General features: G+C 39.6%; 1 protein-coding gene and 1 pseudogene across 10 annotated transcripts in view; one reads left to right on the top strand and one right to left on the bottom strand.

Annotated features, from left to right (window-relative positions):
* Positions 1–25,915, bottom strand: part of GBF1 (golgi brefeldin A resistant guanine nucleotide exchange factor 1) — a 129,411-nt gene that overhangs the window by 64,119 nt on the left and 39,377 nt on the right. The gene's annotated exons all lie outside the window — the stretch shown is intronic.
* Positions 9,988–10,460, top strand: LOC129077021 (guanylate kinase-like; annotated as a pseudogene).

Genomic DNA, 25,915 nt, shown 5'->3' with positions numbered 1-25,915 from the left:
TGCAGTTCAGTGGATTGAGCACCAGCCTACAAACTGAAGGGACCCCGTTTTGATTCCAGGTCAGGGGACATGCCTAGGTTGCGGGCCAGGTATCCAGTTGAGGTGTGCAGGAGGCAACCAATTGATATTTGTTTCACATATCAATGTGTCTCTCCTTCTTTCTTTCTCCCCTCCCCGTCTCTGAAAATAAATAAGTAAAATTTATAAAAACGAAGTGGAAAAAAGGAATGACAAAGAAAACTGAGGAGTGCAAACAATAAAGAGGATTACCAATGCTTACCTTGCAGTAAAGCAGGAAGCACTACTGTCACGTTGTTATGTAAAGATCCCTTTCCTGGGTTAGTTCTTATCCACTGGCAAAGGGTACACAAGGCTCTCTGCTTTGAAGGTAGTAAGAAAACAAAGATCTTCCCAAGAATCCAGGCCTCACCTTTCCCGCTACACACTTTCTCAATTTCAGCAGAGAACCATCCTTGATCTCTTTCTACCAGAATTAATTGCTTCCTTTTTAGTACTTCTAGAGTGCTGTTGCTTTAGTATAGCATATTCTGGTTTATGAAATAAATAACTGTAGTCTGTCAGTTCCTGGAAGGCAAAAAGGGACAAAGCTCCTTTGGTTTTGCATTAATAGTGTCTAGTTGACACATGGATATAGTACTGTTCAACCAATACTTTGGAATTAGTTAGAAAAGGTCACAGGGAAGTACTAAAGAAATCCATACCCCATACCCCAATCCATTTCCTACCAAAGATTTTTTGTCACTTCCAGGAAAAAGTCATAAAAAGTAATGTTTACAAGGAATAGAAGAGCAGCATCCACACAGAAGGTCCCCCATATGTGACCACTAGCTGTCGGCCAAGAGTGAAAATTTACAGAAGTAACATCTCTGGGAACAGCCTGCCAACGGTGATGGAAAGCAGCCTAAACTTTGAGGTGGCTGTACTGGAAGGGGAGATGGAGGAGAGGCCATTTTGTGCTCTTTGGGGAAAATGTTAATGAGAGGTTTTACAAATGTCAGACTTGTCTGATTAAGCGAAGCCAGCTAGGTAGATGTTTTTCATATTAATGCCATGTCTGCTAAAAGAGCAAAGATGGAGAGGAAAAGGAGGTTTGAGAAAGGAAAATGATAAACCTCAATTATTTACAAAAGAAATTATGCTTCTGCTAGCTTGGGCAAGTATATCAAATAAAAGAACTGTTGTCTGCCAGGCTTGGCTGCTCTTCCTCCTTGCCCCTTTCAAAAAGAAAAATTTAAGCCCTGAAGCCAGGAGAGGAGATAGACCAGTGTGCCTAGTGTTCTGCTTCAGGCATCTACTGATTAAGAACTCCAAAGAATCTACGTAAATTTAGTCACAGAAAAAGTTCCATTTCAATAGTTATTTTAAAACCTAAGGGAAGAATATCATTCAAATAATTTACATGTTTAAGGAAATTCTTCCTCCTTAGTTTGGGCATAGTCTTTAGAGTTTTTATAGTTTCTGCCATGTAAAGGCTAGGGGTGGGCAAATGCTGTTGATTAGAGAGCTCTGCCTCCTTTTGCCCTTGTTTCTCCCCAGCCCAGCCTGCAATTGTGTCCCAATCAACCAGTATTAATACAGATACACAGAGGTATTTATTTGCTGCTGATTCTGCCTGGCTGTATTCAGACTGGATCTCCATGTGTATTTAATAAATCACACTACTTAGGTGGACAGGATTAGTTCCAAGTCACCTAATGACTATATCATGAACTGCAGCATTAAAAGGATTAATATTAATCTGAGTCATTGCAGTTCAGTGGGAAAAGCTAGTCTGTTCTCCAACAGGAGCCCCGGCTGGCAAGAAATCCTCAACAAGACCAGAAAGATTAATGAGGGCTTCTACATTCGGCCTGCAAATCTTCACCTACCAGGGTGCAGGGTAGAGAATCCCAGCCCAGACGAGCTCATAAATAACCCATAATATCGCAAGTATTTGGGGCAGCTGAGCCCCAGCAAGGGAGGGCCAGCTAGCCTTCTCCATCTTCTCCTCCTGTAAACCCACACCACTGAGATGGCACAAGAATTTTACCAGACCACATAGCAGCTGGTTTTGTTTTCTGTGATGTAAGGGCCCACACCTCATAAATCTACTAACTGCAGTTTGGACTGGTGTATACTCAGAATAGTATGAAGCTTCTTGGTGTAGTGTCTCTTCCAACAAATTGGGAAAATACCCTGGTATCCCCAATACAAGAAGCCTGCTTTCTTCAGGTCATGAAATCTTTCCTTTGCCTAATAGCACAATTCCTCTTCATTAGCATCCACAGCACGCTACTCTTGTTCAGGCCTCTGGAGTATACATTCAGAACTTCTTTCTTGGTCCTGATGAAGTGAGCACTGACTAGGAAGGACTATTATATCCACAGGACACAATAGGAACCAGCATTTCCTTGTGACTTGGCCCTAATTTCACGATTAGGAGACCACCAAGATAAGCCTAGTCCAGCCTCAGATCTCCACAGGACAAGGCACATCTTTGCTATAACCTGCTTAGGAAAAAGTAATAGGACACAATTAAACTCGATTCACTGGAAACCTCTTTCTTCCTTAGTGACTGCAGGCACTTGAGGAAAACACCATGAGCACAGCTGTTTCTGCTGGAGAAACCAAGGTGAAACAGCTGTTTCTATCTCGTTGCATCACGGTTTCACAGTCTAGGATCACCAAAAAAAAAAAAAAATGGTTTTACTCCAGTTAAAGACCCTTTAAACTACACAGACAACAGTGGATCAGCCACTAAGATTCTCTTGCAATGGATACGATTGCCAACTAAAACTGTTAGGCCCTTATGAACTAAAAGCAAAACTTCAATAGCATTAAAATATAAGTGAACCAAGGGCTTGGTGCCAGGTTATTGCGTTTATAAATACTTGCTAGGGAACCTAAGCATAGAACTGCCATGGCTACAGCTGAGAAGGGAAGAGGCCCATTAAATGTATTATGCCTCAACCCCACAGCAGAGTGGGGGCAGAAAGAGATTTAACATTTTCTAAGTTTATAAACATTCCACCATAACAAGGAACCATGTCTAAAAGTGGGGCCCACTCAAGCTCTTCATTAAGTAAAGGAGGAGCTGAGGAGATTGTTAAGGCTGGATCTCTGTTTTCCAGTTAAGATGCAAAGGGAGAAAATTCATTTGCTGGGAAAATGCCCTGATAAACTAGGGAACCTATAAGCTCAGGAACCTATAAACTCAATTCTCAGTTCTACTGATGTAGTTCAACTTGGGAAAATTCACAGGGTACAGGGATTGCTTATTCTACAGCCAACAAAGACAGTTCAGTTGAGTGGGAACAGAAGAAAATTAGATCCATATCCACAATTCATGTTTTCCTGACAGCCAGGCTGGTTAGCATGAAGTTCCCTGAGGGGTTGATGGCATTAAGTGATAGGAGCTTTATCATCCTAACCAAACTAAAGCTCCTAAATTCCCATCAGATATCCATGCCTCACTGTCCACAAGACAGATACATTAGAATAGCAACATGAGCCTTGGCTGGTGCGGCTCAGTGGATTGACCAAAGGGTCACCAGTTTGATTCCCAGTCAGGGCACATGCCTGGGTTGCAGGTCAGACCCCAGTAAGGTGCACACAAGAGGCAACCACACACTGTTTCTCTTCCTCTCTTTCTCCCTCCCTTATCTCTCTCTCAAAAAAAAAAAAAATCTTTAAAAGAATAGCAACATGAGACCATTATGGAGAAAAAGATGGGTATATGGAGGAACTTTTCTTGATAGTTGCAAAAGGCCTAATTGTCTTTCTCTGCCTGCATTCCCTATATCATTTCTTCATCTTCCTATCCCCTGCAGTCCCTCTCCTGGTTCCAGGAAAATAACCACCCCACACATAGGGTCTAAAGCCCTTTTTTCAGCCAATCAGCCCAACTTAAGGCTCAAGCCAGAGGCCTCATGACAGCTAGGGACATTAATCAGAAGGGTTACCATGCTAAGGAGTCACGTGTATATACCACAGCATTCTGCTTAGACACAGGGCTGTCCAACCTTCTGACGTCTCTGGCCCACACTGGAAAGAGTTGTCTTGGGCCACACATTAAATACACAAGCACGAACAAAAGCTGATGAACAAAAAACGGTCCATGCGTAATTTTTGTGATACCTGCCACCACAGATAAGGAAAAATGTCCTCACATAATAACTCTAATTATGCAGCGGCTCTTTTGATAATCTTTCAAAATCGTTGAGCAGGTCCCAAGTTAGTGATCACTAATATAGAAAATGTACATATCTATGTAATAAAATTTAGTATAAAACTAAGTAATGTTTTAAGTAAATTTACAATTTTGTGTTGGGCCACATTCATAGCCATCCTGGGCCACATGCAGCCGGTGGGCCATGGGTTGGACACCCCTGGCTTAGAGCTTCAGCCCCAATAAAGAATGACTAGGAGTATTTACAGAATTTAAGAGCTTCTCTGTCTCTGGCCAGAAATTCCTGTCCTTCTAACAAAGAAGTCCTCAAACCATTCGAGGAAAGATGCCCCCCAGACATAAGGAACCTGTGTTGCATAAATCTATGGGAAGGGGACTTCTGTAAGCAGCAGCAAACTTTCTTTTCTCAAAACACTCTGAAAAAGAGCACCCTGCATACTGCTGAGTCCCCAGGCCATCATGTACACAGGAACAGGGCCATCCGGCGGGATGCATCAGGCTCCAGGAATGCTGAAGTCTACATATTTGCCATTCAACACCAAAATGGCTTTTCAAGTTCAATCAACTATAAATGTTGCTTTGTTTTAATTTTCCACTGAACTTCCTGGAACCTATTATCCAACTGTCAGGGATGTATATTTAGCAAGGGCAACATGGCCTCTGTGCCACTGCCCCACTGCTCATGTCACTTCTAATAAACAGAAAATCAACCTCTTCCTCAAGGGGCTGATTTACCAGCCCCTGTAGCTTGGGGCTGATAAAGAATAGTCTTGGTAGAGAGGCCACCACTTAGTTACCTGCAAACCCCAAATCTCTCCTAGGTTAATTCCACTACAAGGTTCTCTAACAGTCCCAGGAAAAAATCCTAGTGCTCATACTCACCAAAATACAAGTGTATATGCATGCTTCTATTTTAGGGGAGACCAGTAGTAGAAATGACCTAACACAGACCAGAAATCTAACACAGATTAATAGGAATCTCAATCAATACAAGCATAGCTGACTTTGAAATATTCAATGCTAATATAATATTTAGCAGGGAAGATTTGAAAACTAAAATCAGGGCTAAGAAGAATAAGCAGGCAGGTGTACAACTTCAATTTCATCTCAGGGAGCTAGTTTGAAAATATAACCTCTTTTTGGTCAACAGAATACCAAGCACAACTTTTTCCAGTCTGTCAGGATGCTTTTGCCTTTTTGAGCTATTGACACTTTTTACTCTGACATTAAACAGCAGCCATAGACTAGACTTGAATAAGAAGCACGTGCACCCTACCACTTTTCCAATTCACTACTTCTATTAACTACAAATTTGCCTAAATCCCATAAATATCCACATAGCCTCTTACTGATTTAACAATATCCAACACAGCTCTTTAGCCCAACAGAAAAGATAAGACATATATATATATATATATGTATGTATGTATGTGTGTGTATATATATATTTAAAATATAGGTTGGCATATTTTCATATGTAAACCAAGAATTTGTATAAACTAAATTATACAAATGTAAACCAAGAATCATAAAATGAGATTTGTCTATAACCCAGAAACACAGAATAAATTAAACTTGAACTGAAGGCAATTTCTAAGCCTAACCCAGCATCATTAAATTAGCTTCTGATTAAAAGCTTTATAACTGCAGACCTATAACAGGGAGAAAATTCAGGTGAACAAAATATATCTTACCTTTCATTCCACAACTAATTATTAAGTTCCAGATCCACAAGGACACACAACAGTCATAACTAGAAAGACCAAAAATTCTCAAAAGAATAAAAAATGGCAACCTAATTTAAATAAATACAGTGCATCAGAACTGCTTATCAGCCAGGGAAAGTGGGCAAGCAGTATATTACAAAGGAGGATAGTGAGGCAAAGCTAAGAAAGCCACACACTGAGCTGCCTAAAGAGAAAGAGCGAACTTCACATTTACAACCTCTGAAGCCTGACTCTCATACAGGAGAAAACCAGTATTATCAGGGGAAATAATGAGAGACCTCTTCTTGCCATTTCATTTTAGTGATCTTACACTCATTTCCCCAAAGGCCATCTTATCAGTATTGATGACCAAAATAATATATACCTTCGCATCCAAAGATTTAGTATTTATTGTTTCAACTACTAAGAGTGGCTCTGAAGATCCAAGATAAACTAATTAATAACTTTTCTGAGACAAAAGTTTGAATACTGCTCTAAGATTAATTTGTACCAGTAAGTTATTTAGCTTGTAAGTAAGCCTGAAAAACTGCCCAGCATCTGCAAATTTAAGCCCATCCTCCACATTTTAAGAAACTGTTAATTTACATAACATCATTAAATATACAGCTCAAGGAATACTTACAAGCTTAACCGCTCATGTCACCAGCGCCCAGAATATTACCAGGACCCAGAAATCCCTATCATGATTTTTTCCAGTCACAATCCCCCCAAAGTTAACCATTATCTTGACTTTTAATACCACTGATTTACTTTGCATAATCAATGAAAAACACTTAATATTTCATTTGTGTTGTAATATGTTGTAGTTCATTAAATTCTACTTGCTGTGTGTAGTCTTCCATTGTGAGGATACACCACATTTTACTTACCCATTTTACTTCTGATGGACATTTGGATAGCTTCCTCTTTTTTGACTTTTATGATTAGCACTACTATAAATATTCCCATACACATCTTTTGGTGAACATATGTATAAATTCCTATTGTGCATATCTCTAGATAAGGAATTGCTGGCTTACAGGGTGTAAATGTATCAGTTCATTTCAGTCATTCTACTCTATGTGTAGTATTCTAGTGTGGCTTTGAATTTCTCTAATGACTAATGAAGTTGAGCACCTTTTCTTATGGTTATTGACTATTCAGGTATACTCTTTTGTGAGGTATCTGTTCAAGTCTGTCCATTTTTTCTGTGGGTAAATCTGCCCTTACTGATTATACAAGTTCTTATAGAGACTTTTTTTTGTTTGCCAAGTTTGGTGATTTGTGAATATTGCTAGAAATATTCCTCTCAACAATCAGGAGTGTACTGTACTTCATACATGTCTCTGTCATTCTCTGGATGAAACTCAAGTCCAAATAAGCTCACATTCTGATTTTTAACCAGCAGTTCCAACTTTTGATTCTATCATCCTGAGGTCCTGGGCATCTAAGAATAGCAGGAAGCACTAAAGTGCCAGGTCCCAATAAGAGCTGCAAATCATCTTCCCAATATAACAGGGACAAAGTGTGGGGAAAGAGGAAGAGAGAAAGAAATACTTTTCCTGGGATGAAAGTCCCTACAGCACACAGGCCTGGTTAGTAAATGGAAATTCTAGATAGCCTCTGAATAGAATCCTTTTCCACCTTTCAAATAATTTGCGGCTTAATGTCAGCTAAATTTAGTAACTTCTCCCATTTGTCCATGGCAAGGAGATTCTTGGCTGGCTGTCCATGGTCATTACGGGCCTTCTCATAGATCCCTGAAATATGATGTGGCCATCAAAATGTCAGCACTTACCTGCTGCCCACACACTAGATATTCGGTCTAGCTCTCAGGTCAGTGACTGATAACATGAGGAAACAAGACTAGCTTCAGATCCCATTCAAGAACAAACACCTGGTAATTCCCATGTTCTTGATAATGTAAACTAATAATGTTAATGATAGCCAACTTCTTGACCACATCAAGAACTATCTAAAGTGACAATACCTCCAGAGCAATCACATCAAAGTGGAAGAAACAGTATTAATAGGAGCCTCTGAGCAGTGAAACAGCAGTAAGTCTGCTGATAAAAATTACCATGCTCAGAAACCTTCAGTTACTTCCCACTTCTAACTGAATTAAAAAGAATAATAGAATTTTAGAGAAGTACCATGAGGCTGCATAGTATTTTTAGAGAATGTTGTGAGTGTATGTATTGAAACTCAAGTCAAGAGAGATTAAGTCACTTACTCAAAATCACACATATAATTATGACAAAGGCCAATCTATATCTCAAGTCTTCAGGTTTCCAGTTAGGTCTCTTTCCATTATACTAGGGACTTCTCTCAGTTGGCAGTTAAGGCTGTCTATAACATGAATCCAACCTTTCACTCCCACTGGATTCCCTGCTCTTGCCCACACCTTGCACTGTCCTACCTCTATCCTCTCGGCAGGAATGTTCACCTTTTATTCTTTATCTGTCCAGGACAGTACATGACACCCATTAAATATGATTACCTTTGTATTCCACAAAGCACCCAAAAGTGTCTGGCATAGCGAAGACATTAAATAAAAATTTATTGAAGTGACCTTTAGAAGAGAAACATGGTTGAAAGGACTTCAACTTCTAAAGCTAGGAAAGAGACAATGTTCATTATTAGAAATGCAGTGGTACCTCTTGATACTTTTTCGCTGAGGTGACTGAGTTTAAAGCTTACACTTTTATCAGGCATGTGGAACCGAGAATGCCAATTCATAGAAAAAAGGAAGTCTTAACACCAGGATTGGGAAGAAACTAAGGATCACAGGATAGCGCCATCATTTTACAGGTGAAAGTAAATGAAGCACAAAAAGGTAAAGTTACTTGTCCGAAGTTCACAGAGCTTTCAAATATAGAATGTAATAGATCCCTTTGAGATGCTGATGAGACATGAATCTTTTCCCCAGAAAAGTGTGTGTGTGCATACATCTGTCTAGTAACACTCCAACTGTTGTTAATATAACAAGAACAGTTTGCACTACATTAATGTAACTGGCAGCCAAGGAGAGTGGACTGGAATGCACATGTGTGAACAATGACAACTTCACTGTACTAGTCAGTGGGGGCAGTAGATACCATTGACTGAGCATGTGTACTGTGTGGCTGTCACATTCAAAATGACTGAGCAAGTAGAGCAACAAATCTGCATCAAATTTTCTGTTAAGCTTGAGCATTCCTCCACAGAAACTATTCAGATGATTCAGAAGGCTACAGCTATGGGCAACTGGCGACCGGCAGCTTCAACATGACATGTGCCCTCTCATGCATCACGTCTTGTGCAGAGCTTTTTGGTGCAACATCAAATCACCCAGGTGACTCAGCCCCCCTACAGCCTAGGTTTGGTGCCCCGTGACTTCTGGTTTTTCCCAAAATTAAAATCACCATTGAAAGGGAAGAGATTTCAAACCATAGATGAGATTCAGGAAAATACAACAGGGCAGTTCATGGAGACTGGGAAAAGTGTGTGAGGTCCTAAGGTGCCTACTTTGAAGGGTACTGAGGCATCAGTGTCCTATGTACAGTGTTTCTTGTATCCTGTATCTTCTTCAATAAATATGTTTTCCATAGCACATGGCTGGATACTTTCAGGACAGACCTCATGGTTTCAGGATGTCTAATCCCCTGAATCCCATTCCTAGACCACAGATCAGAATGTCTGATTTCAATCCTTCTTAAATTGCTCTCTTGTATAAAATTTTACAAATTTACTTACGCTACACAAGGAGGAACTCTTTCTTATTATACCTAATTCCAATTTCAAGATTATGTTCCAGGCACTGACATAGGCCCTGCAAGCAGAAGTGGGCTGGTGCGGTGCTGGCTCTGCCTGCCTCTCACCTTGTTCCTTCAGGCTGCAGCACCTGCTGGCTGTACCCCATTGGACATCACGTTAAAAGCTGGTTCCTCTGAGCCAGTTCTCAAAATGTAGGTGGAAATTCTCCTGGCATGGAAAGTTCCAGACAGCTTGTAAAACCCCAAATCCTGTGGACCTCATGTTGGATGCCATTGTAGACCATGAAGGATGCAGAGGGGCAGAGAGGGGAAGAAGCCTGACACTTCTCCCCAAGAGATGTCAGGACCAAGGCCTACAATTCTGAGTGGACCTTCTTGGGCTGGGAAGAGAGTACCCTGTTCAAGAGACTCCTGCAGGAGCATGACAGCATCTTTGGGTTCAGTGTGTCCCATACCACAAAGGACCTGAGGCCCAAAAAAGGAGAATAGCAAAGATTACTATTTTACTTTGTGACCAGGGAGGTAACGCAGTGTGACATGGGTGTGTAACATAAAAAAGACCAACCTGAGGCCCATCTTTGTGCAACCACCTTTACTGGAAGTCCAGGGGCAGAGGATGCGGGAGCAGAACACGAAGAGAGACGAGCGCTTGGCCAAGTGGCTGCCACTGCCCTGGCAGGCATGGAAAGCAGCAAGGAGCTCAGCCTGTTTGACCTGGCCATCATCAACAACAGCCCAGACAAGGCCTACTGGGCCCCGAAGAAGGCGCTCTTGAGGAAATGGAAGGTTCAAGGGGCTGGATGCTCCTGAGGATGCCAACAGCTGTGTCCTCCCTGGATAGGACCCTGCATCCACCCCAGGGGTGAGGTTGTCTCTGGCCAGGTGGGTCTGTCTGCCTCTCACCTTGCTCTACATGCCCATTTCTGGGTACTCCCTGATCAACCCCACTCTCTTGTGTGAGCTGGGCAGGCGTCCTAATAAAGAGGTGCTGGTCAGAGTGTCAATAAATTGTTTTGAAAAATACTGTTCCAGAGTTGTAATATTCCGAGACCTGGAAGTTCCTTCTTCATTTTACTTTACCATTCTCTGAATATTTTTTAGATCTCTCTTTGTCTCTCTGTCTCTCTTTCTCTCAGATGTTGTAACCAGAACCACATAGGGTATCTGAGGTGTTGGCATGCTTCAATTCTGTTTTCAAAATCCTGCAGGATGAGGCCCACTACTGTAAGGACCTTTTTAGCAACAGAGTAAATCAGAAGCCAGTGTATTCAAAGAACAGTTTACATTTTCTTTCTGTATAAAAGGTTAATGACTCTTAATATAGTTTAGATTTTTCCTCTTAGCATATATTGGCTTAAACTTAAATCTCATGTACTATTTTTCTGTTTGCATATGTTTTTGTAGTTATTTTATTCCCATTAGAAGAACTCAATTTTATGTGAAGATGGAGAATTCATTATATGCTCTCTAAAGGCAGTAACTTTGGCCTCAAAAAGGTGTATACTGAAATCCCAGTTTTGGTACGACCATGGCAAATAAACTTCTCTAAGCCTCAGTTTCCGGATCTGTAAAACAGAGATTTTAATAACCCTAACTCATAGGGTTGCCTCAAAATTAAATAGAATAATGTATATAAAACATTCAGATAAGAATAGTTAAGAAAATTTTTGAAAAAGCTAGGTACTGAGAGGGAACCTGCCTTGTATATTGAAATGCATTATAAACAATAATGTTAGACAGCCCTGGCTGGTGTGGCTCAGTGCACTGAGTGCTGGCCTACAAACCAAAAGATTTCTGGTTCGAGTCCCAATCAGGGCACGTGCCTGGGTTGTAGGCCAGGTACCCAGTTGGGGGGTTGCAAGAGGCATCTGACTGATGTTTCTCCCTCTCTTTCTCCTTCCCTTCCTCTCTCTAAAAATGAATAAATAAAATCTTAAAAAAATATAATGTTAGGCAGAATTCAGATTTCAGTACTTGGTAGAGAATTAGGTCAAAAGATCATTAGGGTTCTTCACAACTTTAATGCTACATCTTAGCCTGGGGAATCCTGAGGCTGCACGATATGAGATGCCTGAATGTATCACTGGAAGAAGCTTAGAGACACCATAACCCTTAACCTGTTCTCACTCAGGTGTAGCAGCATCTGTATGGAAATACCCTGGGTTACTCTTCAAATAGCTGAAGCAGTACAGTCATCAAGATTATCAAAGACTTTAGAAAGGCTGTGTAAGGATTCTCTAGCAAAAATCTGATAGATACAAAGTCACTTTACACCAGAGTTATTTATGGTCAACTGATTTTGATGAAAGTGCCAAGACCATTTTATATGTACAGGGTAGTCTTTTTAATAAGATATCCACATGAAAAAGAATGGAGTTGGACCCCTACTTCACACCATATACAAAAATTAACTCAAAATGCATCAAAGACCTAAATTAAATGTAAGAGCTAAAACAATAAAACTCTTAGAAGAAAACATAAGTGTAAATTTTACACCAGAGTTTCTCATCCTTGGCACTAATAACAGTCTGAGCCAGGTAATTCTTTGTTGTGCCATGCAGGATGTTTAGCATCATCCTCCCCCCCCCCCCCGACCTTTATCCATTATATACTAGTAGCACACCTCTCTCCTCAGTGTTGACAACCGAAAATACCTCAAGATGTTGCCAGATTTCCCTTGGGAGGCAATCACCCAGTTGACAATCATTATTTTAGATTAAATAATGCTCCTTATCCTCCTGGATCCTTGCAAAATTACCAATTCCTATGCCATGATTACCTGAATGGTTATTTCCATAGTAGACAAAGTAAAAGAACTGTTTAGAAAAGTCATTTAATACTCCATAATCCATCATTTGAGATGATCTCAGGACACCAGTTAGTCCCACTTTGAAATGTGTCCCATTTTGAAAGTTCCTTTTTAATAATTTTTTTTTTTTTGAGAGGGAGTAGAAGGGGAAGGGGGGGAAGGGGGGGAAGAGAAACATCGATTTGTTGTTCCACTTACTTATGCACTCACTTGTTGATTCTAGTATATGCCCTTACTGGGGATTGAACCCACAACCTTGGTGTATTAGGACAATGCTCTAACTAACTGAGCCACCCGGCCAGGGGCCATTTTGAAAAGTTCTTAGTCCAAATCCTTCCATTAAAAGGTCACAGATCAGTATAATGATTTTTTTGGTATGGCATTTTTTTGGTAACAACTTTATTAAGACATAATTCACATACAATTCACCCCTTTTACCCCAATTCACCCCAATTAAAGTATATAATTCAATGTATTTTTAGTATATTCAGAGTTGTGCAACTAACCATGATGATTTTGACAATTACTGATCCCCTTATATTTTAAACCATTGTTCTAACCAACCACTTGGCATAACTACCAGGGAACTAAACACCAAAACCCAAACCAAAGCAAATCAATTGACTAGTCACACTGGCATTGTCTCCTCACAACCTACAAAAAAGTAATATTCCTTATAGCAATCAATGACTTAGCCACATATAGAAAAAAGACAAGCTATGAAAGAAACAAATCAAATGATAAAGCCTTGCTTGAAATTTAGTGTCAATGCTGTAAAGAAATTAGGAAAAAATAAGTCATTCCTAAACCAAAGTCCTATACCAAGAAACCCAAACCTTTTTTTTTCTGTTTCCTGAATTTCAGTGTCATTAGCTAAAATGAATATAATTCACAGACCAGTAAGTGCTAGTAAGACTAATAAGTAACTACTGTAGCAAGTATTGTAAGGTCAGAATCCTTTTTACTATGAATTCAACTTGTTTTGATTCAGGTTCTGAGCTCTTGTACAAGACAACCAACTTACATTATGGAAAGGTCAAGGTTTCACTTTAGAGCTTCTTTTTCACTGCTAGTACAACTACAATACCACTTTGACTTTAACTTCTTTTTCTTTAGCTCTTGAATAATGTTTGCCCTGCTACTGTCAGTAACTAATCCAAAGACTGGCTGGCGGGAGGAAATGGCTCTGGAAGCCACAGCTGTTATACAAACCAGTTACCATCTTCCAAGTATGAGAACCACTTCCAGCTCCTTCTTTGATCAGTTTGCTCAATCAGAATTTCAGATCTAATCTGAAGCCAGTGAAAGGAGCTGTGGCTTCCAAGACCAAAGCTATTTTGTTAAAGAATAATATCAAGGGAACAGTATACACAGCCAGAGGAGAAGCCAGCTACAAGATACTCCAGAAATACCAGACCTAATCTTCTCCTACCTTCCAGAAGACCTCAAGTCCCTTGCTGAGTCATGTGAAAACACAGTCCACCTGACTCATGGTTATTCATTATCCTGTTTAGTAACTGTACCCATGCAGATGGTATGACAATTGACTCCATAGTCCTTTCAATGAATGTCACTAAATTTAATATCATACTTTTAATGATAAAAATAACAATAAACAATCATTTAGTCATATACTACATACCAGGTATTGTGATAAACACTTTAGATAGATTATCTCATTTATAATTTCCACAATGATCTTATAATAAAGATCACTATCCCCATTACTATCCCCATTTTCCCCATTTTTTACTCTTACTTATTTTCAATAGTGAACACACAGTAAATTGACCTCCTTCTTTTTTTTGGTGTACTTTACTATTAGTTTTAACATATAAATAAAGTCATGTAACCACCACGATAAGGATACATGGAAGAGTTCCATCACCTCAAACATTCCCTCAACTGCCCATTTTTGTAGTCACACCTTGTCCCCACCTCTCATCCTTGGCAATCATAATATATTCCTTGCCTCCATAGTTTTGCCTTTCCAGAATACCATATAATGAAATCATTCACTTGGCATAATGGCTTTGAGATTCATCCAAGGTCTTATGTGTATCAAGTTCATTACTTCTTATTGTTGAGTAGTATTCCATACTGTCTTCATTTTACAGATAAAGCAGCTGACGTTTAAAAAGGTTAAGTAACCTACTGAAGGTCACCAAGGTGAGGACAGTACTTCAGCCCAGCTCTGTGTGGCTCCAGAACCCACATTCTTAACTACTATGCTATAATGTCCCCTATTAGCATAGGCTCCCAGAAGAGAAGTCCATAATCCTGATTTAAACATGAAGGACTCTTTTGGAACAACAGAATAATGAGTTTCATATTTACCAAAAAGAAGACTGAGAAGTTTGTCAAGACTTCTAGCAATCATCCCAAAGCTCTTAGGAGAGCATGATATGGACGTAAGAGCAGGAGCTATCATTAGTGAAACCGGCCTAGGTTTAGAATCCCAGTTCTGCCACTTAAAAAGTATGGACCTTACACAAGTCCTTAACTTTTTGAAACCTCAGTTCCCTCTTCTATAAAATAAGGATGATATTATGTTGAAATATTGTTGGAAAGATTAAATGAGATGATATATGTAAAGTTCCTGACACACCATAATATTATCATGTCCTGTATTGAATAGAGCCAATAAACACATGCCAAAGTACCTGCTAAAAATACAAGACAGTATTTATTAAGCTCTGAAAGACATAAAAGCTGTTGTCCTTAAACACATGAAGCATATATTCTAGCTCAAGAGACAAACACTTTCCTAAAAATAGAATGGATGCCATTATATAACATACTAAATTGTGTGGCTGGATCTATAAATAATATATAGAGATAGCGAATAGCTTTCATTTTCTATTCATTTTTTAAAAAAATAAGAATGAAGTTTCAGGTATGGAATCTATCCATCTTTTGGTCTAGAACAGTCCGCTGGCATAGGTAGGGGCAAAATCTTTACTAGTCAATATCTAGGATGTATTCTAAAAACTACTAGTTCCAATTCTTTCATTCCAGGTATCTGTATCAATTTCAAAATGGTATATGGCATAATTTTTGACACCTGAGAGGAAGAAAAATACATAAAAGCTTGAGTTCTGTGACACGTGACAAGTGACTCGTTCTTTGGGAAAACAGGGTATGTTTCAAAAGGGTTATTGAACTAAAGTCTAAAAGAACTCAAATTCTCTGCTGAAAGGAATTATGTAAGATCATTTCCTTCCCTCCTGCCTCTGGTCTTAGAAAATGTATAAACAAACAGGCGTGGGGTAAGAAGGGAAAAAATAGGAGAATAAGATGGAATGGGGAAAAGACTATTAACATCTATCTATAAGAGTTTTTCTGCTTTCTTCTGGTGCTTTCTATAAATCCTCTTCCTTCAACTGATGTTTACTATGTACATGTTTGCCAGTAAAGCAGTAACTCTCCGAAAGTAAGCTCAAGTTTATTAGGCTTTTAAATTAAGCACGTAAATAAAACATATATAAAGTAAATCTGCCCAAATCCTTACTTCCCAACTTGACCTGGTATCAAAGTGCAGTCACAGCTCTATAGCAAAGCATTTTACCAAGGCTCTGTCACAGCTACTTAGCAACATATTCATCACAGTTGGCAAGTCTGTATAGATATGCTACTGGCTTAGTGCTTTGGAGATAAAGGAAACCATTTTTTAAAAAAGCTAAATTCTACACACAGAAGTAGTTTTTAGTGGGAATGAAATCTCACTTGCAGATCAAAGAGAACCAAGAGGTTCATTTCTCCAGTCCTGCCTCATCTAAAGTTTTATGCTTGTAACTTGCCTGCCTAAACTCTCCAGTTCCTTATCATTCTAAGAAAAACAACCATCCCTAGCCCTGGATTTTTATCACACTTTAAGGCTGACTCTCTTATCCCTATCACCTTACAAAAAGAGAGAAGCCAAACCTCTAGCCAGTGTTCTAAAAACAAGAGCTAAGGTTAAGAAACAGAAGAAAACTGCCAGGAAAAACCATAATCTTTTTTTCTTATTTAAGTCAGTTGGGCAATTTTCTCATAAGAAGCAAGGGATATGGAATTCAGGAGACCTGAGTTCTAGCTTTCCCCACTAATAAGCTGTGTGACTGTGGTCAAATCATAACCACTCTGGCTTTAGTTTCTTCATCTGTAAAATGATGAGGCGGGGCCCTGACAGGGTTGCTCAGTTGGTGAGAGCATTGTTGCCATATGCCAAGGTTGCTGGTTTCATCTCCAGTCAGAGCACTTATAAGAAGTCAATAAATGCATATATAGGTAGAACAACAAAACAATATTTCTCTCTCAATCCATAAATTTTAAAAAACAGAAATAAATATTTAATGACTACACAAGTGATTATTTAACAGAATACACTAGACAAATGAATATACAACAAGAAATTTAAAAAAACAAAAAGAAACCAAATAAATACCTATTTAACTGAATATACTATTAAGAGTCTGGTGACAACCTTTAAGCAGTATAGGTAATAGAAGTGCCTTTGTTCTAGCCTATTCTGGATTCCTTTCCTCCTCATTTTAAATCTCCTGTGCTAAAGTGACCAGGTTCTGAAATACATAACTTTTTAACATTTATTATAAAAATGTTCTAAATGATATGAAAGCAAACAGACTAGTACAATGAACTTCCAAGTACCCCAAACCCATCTCAATAATTAGCCCAAGCAATTATTTGGGATTATTTGAGTAGTTCTTGCCAATTTCTTCTGGCCTGCGCAATTTCTGTTGAGAAAGCAACTTACAGTCTTATGGGAGCTCCCTTGTAGGTAACTAACTCCTTTTCTCTTGCTGCTTTTAAAATTTTCTTTGTCTTTAATCTTTGGCATTTTAATTATGATGTGTCTTGGTATGAGTCTCTTTGAGTTCATCTTGTTTGAGATTCTCTGTGCTTCCTGGACTTGTGTGTCTACTTCCGTCAGCAAGTTCGGGAATTTTTATCATTATTTTTTCAAATAAGTTTGCAATTTCTTGTTCTCTCTTCTCCTTCCAGCACTCCCATGATGTGAATGTTAGTATACTTGAAGTTTTCCCAAAGGTTCCTTACACTATTCTCATATTTTAAAAATTCTTTTTTTTTTTTCCTGTTCTGATTGAGTGCTTTTTGCTTCCTTATATTCCAAATTGCTGGTTTCATTCTTGACTTCATCTACTCTACTGTTGATTCCCTGTAATATATTCTACATTTCAGTTAAGTATTCTTCATTCAGACTGGTTCATTTTTATGTTTTCTTTTTTTTCTTTTTTTTCTTTTTTTTGGTTTAAAATTTTCCTTTTTATTTTTTCCAATACTCCCCCTTTTAAAAAATATATATATTTTATTGATTATGCTATCACAGTTGTCCCATTTTTTCTCCCCTTTATTCTCCTCTGCCCTGCACGCCCTCTCCCACCAGCATTCCCCCACCCTTAGTATGGACCCATGTATGTCCATGGGTCATACATGTAAGTTCTTTCGCTTCTCCATTTCCTATAATATTCTTAACCTCCCCTATTTTGTACCTACTATTTATGCTTCTTATTCCCAGTACCTTTTCCCCCCATTCTCCTTCCCTCTTCCCACTGATCTCTGTTTCTGTGATTCTGTTCTTTTTCTAGTTGTTTACTTACTTGGTTTTGGGGTGGGGGTTTTTTTCTTTTTTTTAGGTTCAGTTGTTGATAGTTGTGAGTTAGTTGTCATTTTACTGTTCATAGTTTTTGAACTTCTTTTTCTTAGATAAGTCTCTTCATATAATATGGGCTTGGTGATGATGAACTCCTTTAACTTTACCTTATCTGGGAAGCACTTTATCTGATCTTCCATTCTAAATGATAGCTTTGCTGGATAGAGTAATATTGGATGTAGGTCCTTGCCTTTCATGATTTTGAATACCTCTTGCCAGCCCCTTCTTGCCTGCAAGGTTTATTTTGAGAAATCAGCTGACAGCTTTATGGGAACTCCTTTGTAGGTAACTGTCCCCTTTTTTCTTGCTGCTTTTAAGATTCTCTCCCTATCTTTAATCTTGGGTAATATGATTATGAGCTATTTTGGTGTGTGCCTCCTTGGGTCTAACTTCTTTGGGACTCTCTGAGCTTCCTGATCTCCTGGAAGTCTATTTCCTTTGCCAGATGGGGGAGATTCTCCTTCAGTGTTTTTTCAAATAAATTTTTGCTTTCTTACTCTTCCTCTTCTCCTTCTGGCACCCCTATGATTTGGATGTTGGAAGGTTAAAAGTTGTCTCAGAGGTTCCTAAGCCTCTCCTCATTTTTTTTGAATTCTTGTTTCTTCATTCTGTTTTGGTTGAATGTTTCTTTCTTGCTTCGGTCCCAAATTGTTGATTTGAGTCCCAGTTTCCTTCCCTTTACTGTTGGTTCCCTTTTAATTTTTTCTGTATTTCACTTTGCATAGCCTTCACTTTTCCGTCCATTTTGCAACCATACTCAACCAATTCAGTAAGCATCCAGATTACCAGTGTTTTGAACTGTGCATCTGATAGTTGGCTATCTGTTCATCACTTAGTTCTGTTTTGGGGGCTTTGATCTGTTCTTTCATCTGGGCTGTATTTCTTTGTCTCAGCGGGCCTTTTACATTGGGAGAAGCAGAGCCCTAGGTATTCACTAGTGTGGGGCAACCCGGATCACTGCATTGTGGTGCTGTATGTGGGGGAGGGGTCTGAGAGGGAACAATGCCACTTGCTCACCTCTTGGCTGGCTTTCAGTCACTTCCCCTGCTACCCACAAGCAAATTGGGCCCTTCCAGTGCCAATTTGGGTGGGGGGGTTTGTGGGCATTCTAGGACCCTGTGGGTCTCTCCAATGAACTCTCCTGTGTGGCTGGGAGTTTCTCCCACCAATGCAACACATACGGATTTTTTACAGCCAGAGGTTTTGAGGCTTTCTTTTCCCACACTGGAACCCTGGATTGCGCAGTCTGTCTCATTCCCCAGCTGTTCCTCCTGGTTTATCCACACACCTGACCTGCAGCCACCGCCTTGCCTGCCCAGTCCTCCAGCTGCCACCTTGCCACCCATCCTCTTCACCCCCGCTGCCTACCCCTCCTACCAGTCTGGATGAATGTTTCTTCTCTAACTCCTTGGTTGTCAGACTCTATACAGTTTGATTTCCTGGCAGTTTGGTTATTTTTTGTTTTTAAATTTTTTGTCCTCTTGGGTTGTGCGAGGAGGCAAAGTGAATCTACCTACGCCTCCATCTTGGCCGGAAGTTTGTTTTCTATCTCTGTTTTTGTTTCCTTTTTGTTAAAGTTCTTACTAAGTTCATCTATTCTTCCTGTAAGTTCACTGAGCATTGTTATAATCAGTGTTTTGAACTCTGCTTGTCTCCCTTTTGTTTAGTTCTTTTTCTGGAGTTTTGTTCTGTTCTTTAATTTGGGCCATGTTTCTTTGTCTCCTCATTTTGGCAGCCTCCCTATGTTTGTTTCTATGTATTAGGTAGAACTGCTACATCTCCCAGGCTAGAGTGGCCTCATGTAGTAAATGTTCTGTAGGGTCCAGTGGCACAACCTCTCTCATCACTCAATCTGGGTACTCCAAGTGCATCTCCCTGTGGGCTGTGTACACCATCCTATTACAGTTGAGCTTTGATTGCTGTTGACATGTCAATGCGAGGGTTCTACCCCCAGGTCAATCATTTACAAGGACTGGCTGTGCCCACTGACCACCGTGGACAATCAGCTGTGCAGGGGCCCATCCACAGAGCAGGACTTACTTCAACCAGGCTCCAGTGCCCACTGAGTCCACCCCTTAAGTGTGTTGCTTGTGCAAGTGGCTGGGTGGTGGTGCTTTGTATGGCCTGAAGCTATCCACTGGGTGCTCTGACTCAGGCCTCCTGAGAAGTACAGGCCAAGGTCAGCCATTGTCTGTGTTCTGCCAGGAGCCACTGGCATGAGCTACAAAGCAAGCTGCAGATGGCTGTTACTTGTGCTGGGCTTGGAGGTGTCCAGGTGAGGCCAAGTTGTGAACCAAGGCCTGCTGCTGCTAGTGCCAGGCCTGGTGTCACTCACTTAGCAAAAGGTATAGAATACGCTAAAACCAGCTGCTTGCTTGTTTGAGAGATTTTCAGAAAATCTGAGGCATAAGCCAAGACAGACGATTCGTATGGAAAAGCCATTGGAAATAGCTTGGGTGGGGCCAAAATTCTAGTGGGGCAGGACCCCAGGGAATCAACAAGTTAGGGAGGACAGTGAGAACCTGGTTGATGGAGTCTCAGATATGGTCCCCACCTGCAGGCCCTGTTGAGGGGAGAGCTCATCAAAGGAACAATAGCCTCTGCCAGCACTTTTGTCTTGCCCTGATGCCAGGTGCCGTTTAAGCTGCTCCCCAGTGTCGGAGCTCAGAGGGAGTGAGTCTAAGTAAGTTTTCATGAAGGCCCTTTAGGAGGATCTGCCTGGGACTCCAGAAGCCCTCTGTCTCCCTCAGCCTCAATCCCTGCTGGCTTTTACAGCCAGAAGTTATGGGGCATCTCTTCTTGGCACTTGAACCCTGGGCTAGAGATCTGGATGTGGGGCTGGAACCACTTGCTCCTGGGGGATCTCTGCAGCCAAGGTAAACCTTCCAATTTTTATCCGCCACCCATGGAGGTGGGACCACCCAGTCCCATGTCTCTGCCCCTCCTAACAGTCTCAATGTGGCTTTTTCTTCAATTCCCTGGTTGTAGGATGTCCATTCAGCCACATTTCAGGTGGTTATGCATGATGGTTGTTCTGTAACTTAGATGTAATTTTGATATGGTTGTGGGAGAAGGTGAGTACCATGTTTACCTATGCTGTCATCTTGACAGAGAGTTGGAAAGAGTAGGTATCGAGGACTGCTATTCCACATCCTCATGCCTAACTCACAGGAGTGTTGTGAAGCTTAACTGAGATATATTTATATATATTCACATATATATTAATATATGAAATGTAAGATATTTTAACGAGTAAAAATTTTTAAATCAGAATAGAACACATTCACTTGGAACTCAAGCAGTATTAATCCATTTTCAAGAATTATTAAAAATTTTAAAAGATACAAAAATCTTGGACTCATTTGCTTGGAGCTAAATGGCCATTTTAAAATTAAATAACAAGTATGAAGCACAGTTTATCTGAAAATTGCCCTTACTAGCCAAGAGCAAGACAAAGGGAAACTGAAAAGTTAGGCTACCTCAAAATGCATGGAAGTAAGTAGTGAGTATATTTTCTTTTTTAAATTACATTCTGTAATATTCCAACATCAAAATTTTCATTACAAATAAGTGCAATGGCAATCATATACAATAGAATCCCTCTGAAAGTATTTCTAAACTGTGACAGGATTATGGACCCAAAGAATCTTGGAACTTTAGGGACATTAGAGATCATTTGGTATACTTTTCTCATTTTAGAGAAGAACACTGACAGCCCAGAGAGAATTCTAGAATGTAGGACCCCAGAAAAAGTTCTAAGAGTCTGGGCCTCTAACTCTCTGCAGAGACCAATGAAAATGATTAGGCATGTCAGTTGATAATAGAGGTAAAACAAAAATTTTTGCTCAATGGTGAGGAAAATGACATGCTGGATTACTAGCTCTATCTTTCACATGGTCAATCTGTCCTAGGCATGGTACCATGACAAAGGAGTACAGGACCTTTCACTATTTAGAATTCCATTTCTTACTTAGGAAGCTGGATAGCATATCTAGTTAAACAAATCCTGAAACCCACACTTTTCATTCAGTCATCTCACTCTAAGAGAAATGAGAAAACAAGAGACAGAATTGACCCATATTAGCACTTTTCACTTTCTGAGAGCTGAAAACTGTAACATTTTCTCCAAAAATCCTAATGTCTCCTCTTCATGGCCAAACAGTGAATAACTTGGGGAAGACAATAAAGTGAGCTAATTCCTATTTCAAAGTACAAAGCTAAACCTTAGATTATTTATAGCTCTGGTGTCAGCCTTGTCCTCATCTCCCCTCCTTACACCTTGGACTGCCTCCTCTCCACTCAGAAAGGCTCCCATGCACACTCTGAGCCAAAGGTTCTCACAGGATCTCTCATTTCTGCACTTCAAATGCAAATAAACTAGTTGATGCCCAAGCATCTCTTTGTAAAGATTAAAGATATCTCTACTTAACTTAGGTTTCAAATAGTCCATAGTTATAGGGGGAAAAGGACACTGGCAATAAATATGAAAAGATAAAAAAGCATTATCCAAGTACGAAAGTTGCTAATACAAATCTGAAAGGACACTATCCAGTTTCCATCAAATAAGTGGCCAAGAATTAAGAACAGACACACAGCCATTCACACAGGAAAATAGCCAAAGAATAAATTCCTTTAAAAATTGCTAATAATTAAAAAATCTAAAACAAATTATAAAGGTGTCACCTTGTCAACTAAATTAGCAAAAATAAAATAAGTTAGAAAACTCAACATCAGATACAGCACAGCTATAAAACTCAGTCATTCTACTACTGGGGCTACTATTTCATGAAAATAATTAGAAAGAGAAATAATGTTATCAGTACAAAGATAATTAAAGTTCACTATATGTAATAAATTGAAAATTTAAAAAGAATAATTAACTTATGGCATTCTAACTTGATGTATTATTATAGTGCCATTAAAGATGATAAATATGTAGGTAAACTGATTGAAAACTCTATATTAAATCATTTCCCATTTAGGAAAAAAAAGGGTAGCTCACTGTCATTACTAAAAACAGAATGCTATAAATAGAATGATGTCATTTGTTTCCAAATGCTATCGATATACTAGAGTGATGCAAAAATAATAAAAGTGAGATATTTCATGAGTAAGGTTAGGACTGTAATCCGCGAATTATCTTGGGGTAAATGCTGCAGCCACAAGTGCTGCCAGTGAGTATTCTCAGGGCAAAGGAGAAATGGGTTAAATTATGCTAAATGACTAAAAGGAACAAAAATGACGATTAAACTATTTAAGTTATGTATATATAGTAAGGATTAAAGGAGGTCAGTGAGTTAGGTAAATAGTGCTTTTATGGAGAAAAGTTTTGTTCTTGTTTGACTACTCTGTTACTTTTGTTAGTGCCCAACCTCTTGGCGTTTCTACGCCACACTTGGAGAAGAGTTGTCTTGGGCCACACATTAAATACATTGTGGTATGTAATCACAAAAAAAATCTCATAATGTTTTAAGTAAATTTACAATTTTGTGTTGGGCTACATTCATAGCCATCCTGGTCTGCATGTGGTCTGCACAAGTTTGGATCCTCTCTGGTTCTGTAAAGTCTAAGCCAAAAAAGCATTCAACAGATTTTCCCAGGTATAAATTTGCTACTAGGCCAGTCAATGGCAAAAGGAACATGGGACCAGAGTTCATTCAGATAATTCTTCAGGCTCTCTTCTGATTGGTATACAAAGGACCAAATGAAACCATCAAGTAACAGACAAATAGTTTAGTTTAAAAATATCTCCCATGTATAAGGCATTTATCTACATTTCAGAGCTCATGGATAAAATCCAAGAAGAGCTCATATCATTACATATCTCAGTCTGGAAGATCAACGGTGGCCTCATTACTCTGGTCAATCTCATCTATTTGCTCTAAATTTTACAGGATCTGTGGTAAATGGGTTGAGGAAACAAAAGATTACTTGAATCCAGGTAACAAGTTCTCATGAGAGAGTTCCTTAGACCAGCTTCTACAGATGCCCCCTTGAAAGGAAGTAAAAAAGAGAAAGGGGGGAGGGAGGGAGAAAGCTTACTGGCTTGCTTTAGACAAAGAAAAAGAGAAGGTTTTAATTAGTGCTTAGAGCTAAGATGGCAATGGAAAAGAAAGAAAGTCACATGTTGAAGCAATATTCACACATATATTTGCCATATACACCTTGGATAATTTCAGGGACATGACAGTTGAAAAAAGAGAGAGGGGGCTGAGTGCAAAAAACATAATTTTTCAGGGGGAAAAAAAGCAATTTTTTTTATTTTATTATTTTTATTTTTTATTTTTAGAGACAGGAGAAGGGAGGGAGAAAGAGAGGGAGAGAAATACCAGTGTGAGAGAAAAACATTAATTGGCTGCTTTCTATATACACCCCGACTGGGGACCGAACCTGCAACCCAGGCATATGCCGTGATCGGAAATCAAACCCATGACCTTTTGGCTTACAGGGCAATGCCCAACCAACTGAGCCACACTGGCCAGTGGGGGAAAAATAAAATCAGTCTTTAAGTCCAAGTGAATATTTGAAAGTTTCCAATTAATTTCCTATGCAGCCAGCCTCCAAGATGACTCCCAATGACAATGACTTTTGTGTAGTCCTCTCTAAGATTGTATCAGGGTTGGTCTGGGTGACCAATATAGTATGGCAGAAGTGATGTATATTACTCCAGACACCAGGTCAAAAGAAGACAGTGTGGCTTTTGTGTTCTCCCTTAGATCATTCACCTAGGGGGAAGCCAACTGCCATACTGCAAGCAGTGCTATGAAGAGGCCCGCACTGTGAGCAACTGAGGCCTCTGGACAAGGAGCCTGTGAGAAACTGAGGCTCCTTACCAAGAGCCACATGAGTGAGCTTCATAAAGGATCCTCCAGCCCAGCCAAGCCGTGACTACCGACCTGGTAGACCATCTTGAAAGACCATAAGCCAGAACCATTAGCTAAGTGGCTCCCAGATTCCTGACCATCAGAAAGAGTATGAAATAATAAAACAATTTTTAAGCAGTTAAAGTTTTAGGGTATTTTGTTATATACCTATAGATAGATGACATGATAACATAATCTCAAACTAAACAAGTTTGATGGGAAACTGTAGTATATGGTAATATCATGACTTCACCTACTGGGTGAAAAAAATATCATTTTCAAATTAAAAGTGATCTGCTGCCCACGATACCACTAAAAACTAAGTAAGGCTAAAGGGGCACTAATGAAAGGAATGAATTGTCTTCCTTCTCCAACACTAAGGATTTTCGCAGGCACAGAAGCCCCATTAGAAGAGTCCAACACAGCTCCCTCCCACTAATTATATTATCTGTCCTACAGCCATTGACATCAGATGAGTAAAGGGTAGGCTTCACATGCTAGCCACTGTAAGGGTGCTGTCCCACATCAGAGCAGTCAAGGGTTAAAGTTGAGGCAGGAAACTTATCCCCAGAGATATATGCCTGGCACTGGGCTGAGACTCACAAGATTCTCCCTGAGTTTTCCTTACTTCTAAATGCTGGGACAACTGATGCTCACTGAATGCTGATATTTGTATGAATAAAAATGAAGGGATTTAGCAAATCTTGTTCCTGCACACAGTTGTCAAAAAAAAAAATCTGACCTTTACAACAGGAAAAAGAGGGGGGATTTAAAGATTTAAAGAAGAGGCAGTGACTGTCTGATGTATAACAAACCTTTGAAAAATTACGAAGCAATGAAAATCCCCTACAGGTCCCAACAAAATGCGTCTAATTTGCATTCCAGCAAAGCTTTCCATACATACCATTTGACTGCTGTG

Source organism: Pteronotus mesoamericanus, unplaced genomic scaffold (genome assembly GCF_021234165.1).
Source record: "Pteronotus mesoamericanus isolate MK-2021 breed Mesoamerican mustached bat unplaced genomic scaffold, CSHL_Meso_final contig_657, whole genome shotgun sequence".
NCBI lineage: Eukaryota > Metazoa > Chordata > Mammalia > Chiroptera > Mormoopidae > Pteronotus > Pteronotus mesoamericanus.
Note: the sequence above shows the minus strand (reverse complement) of the source record. Positions and strands in the feature narration are given on the sequence as shown.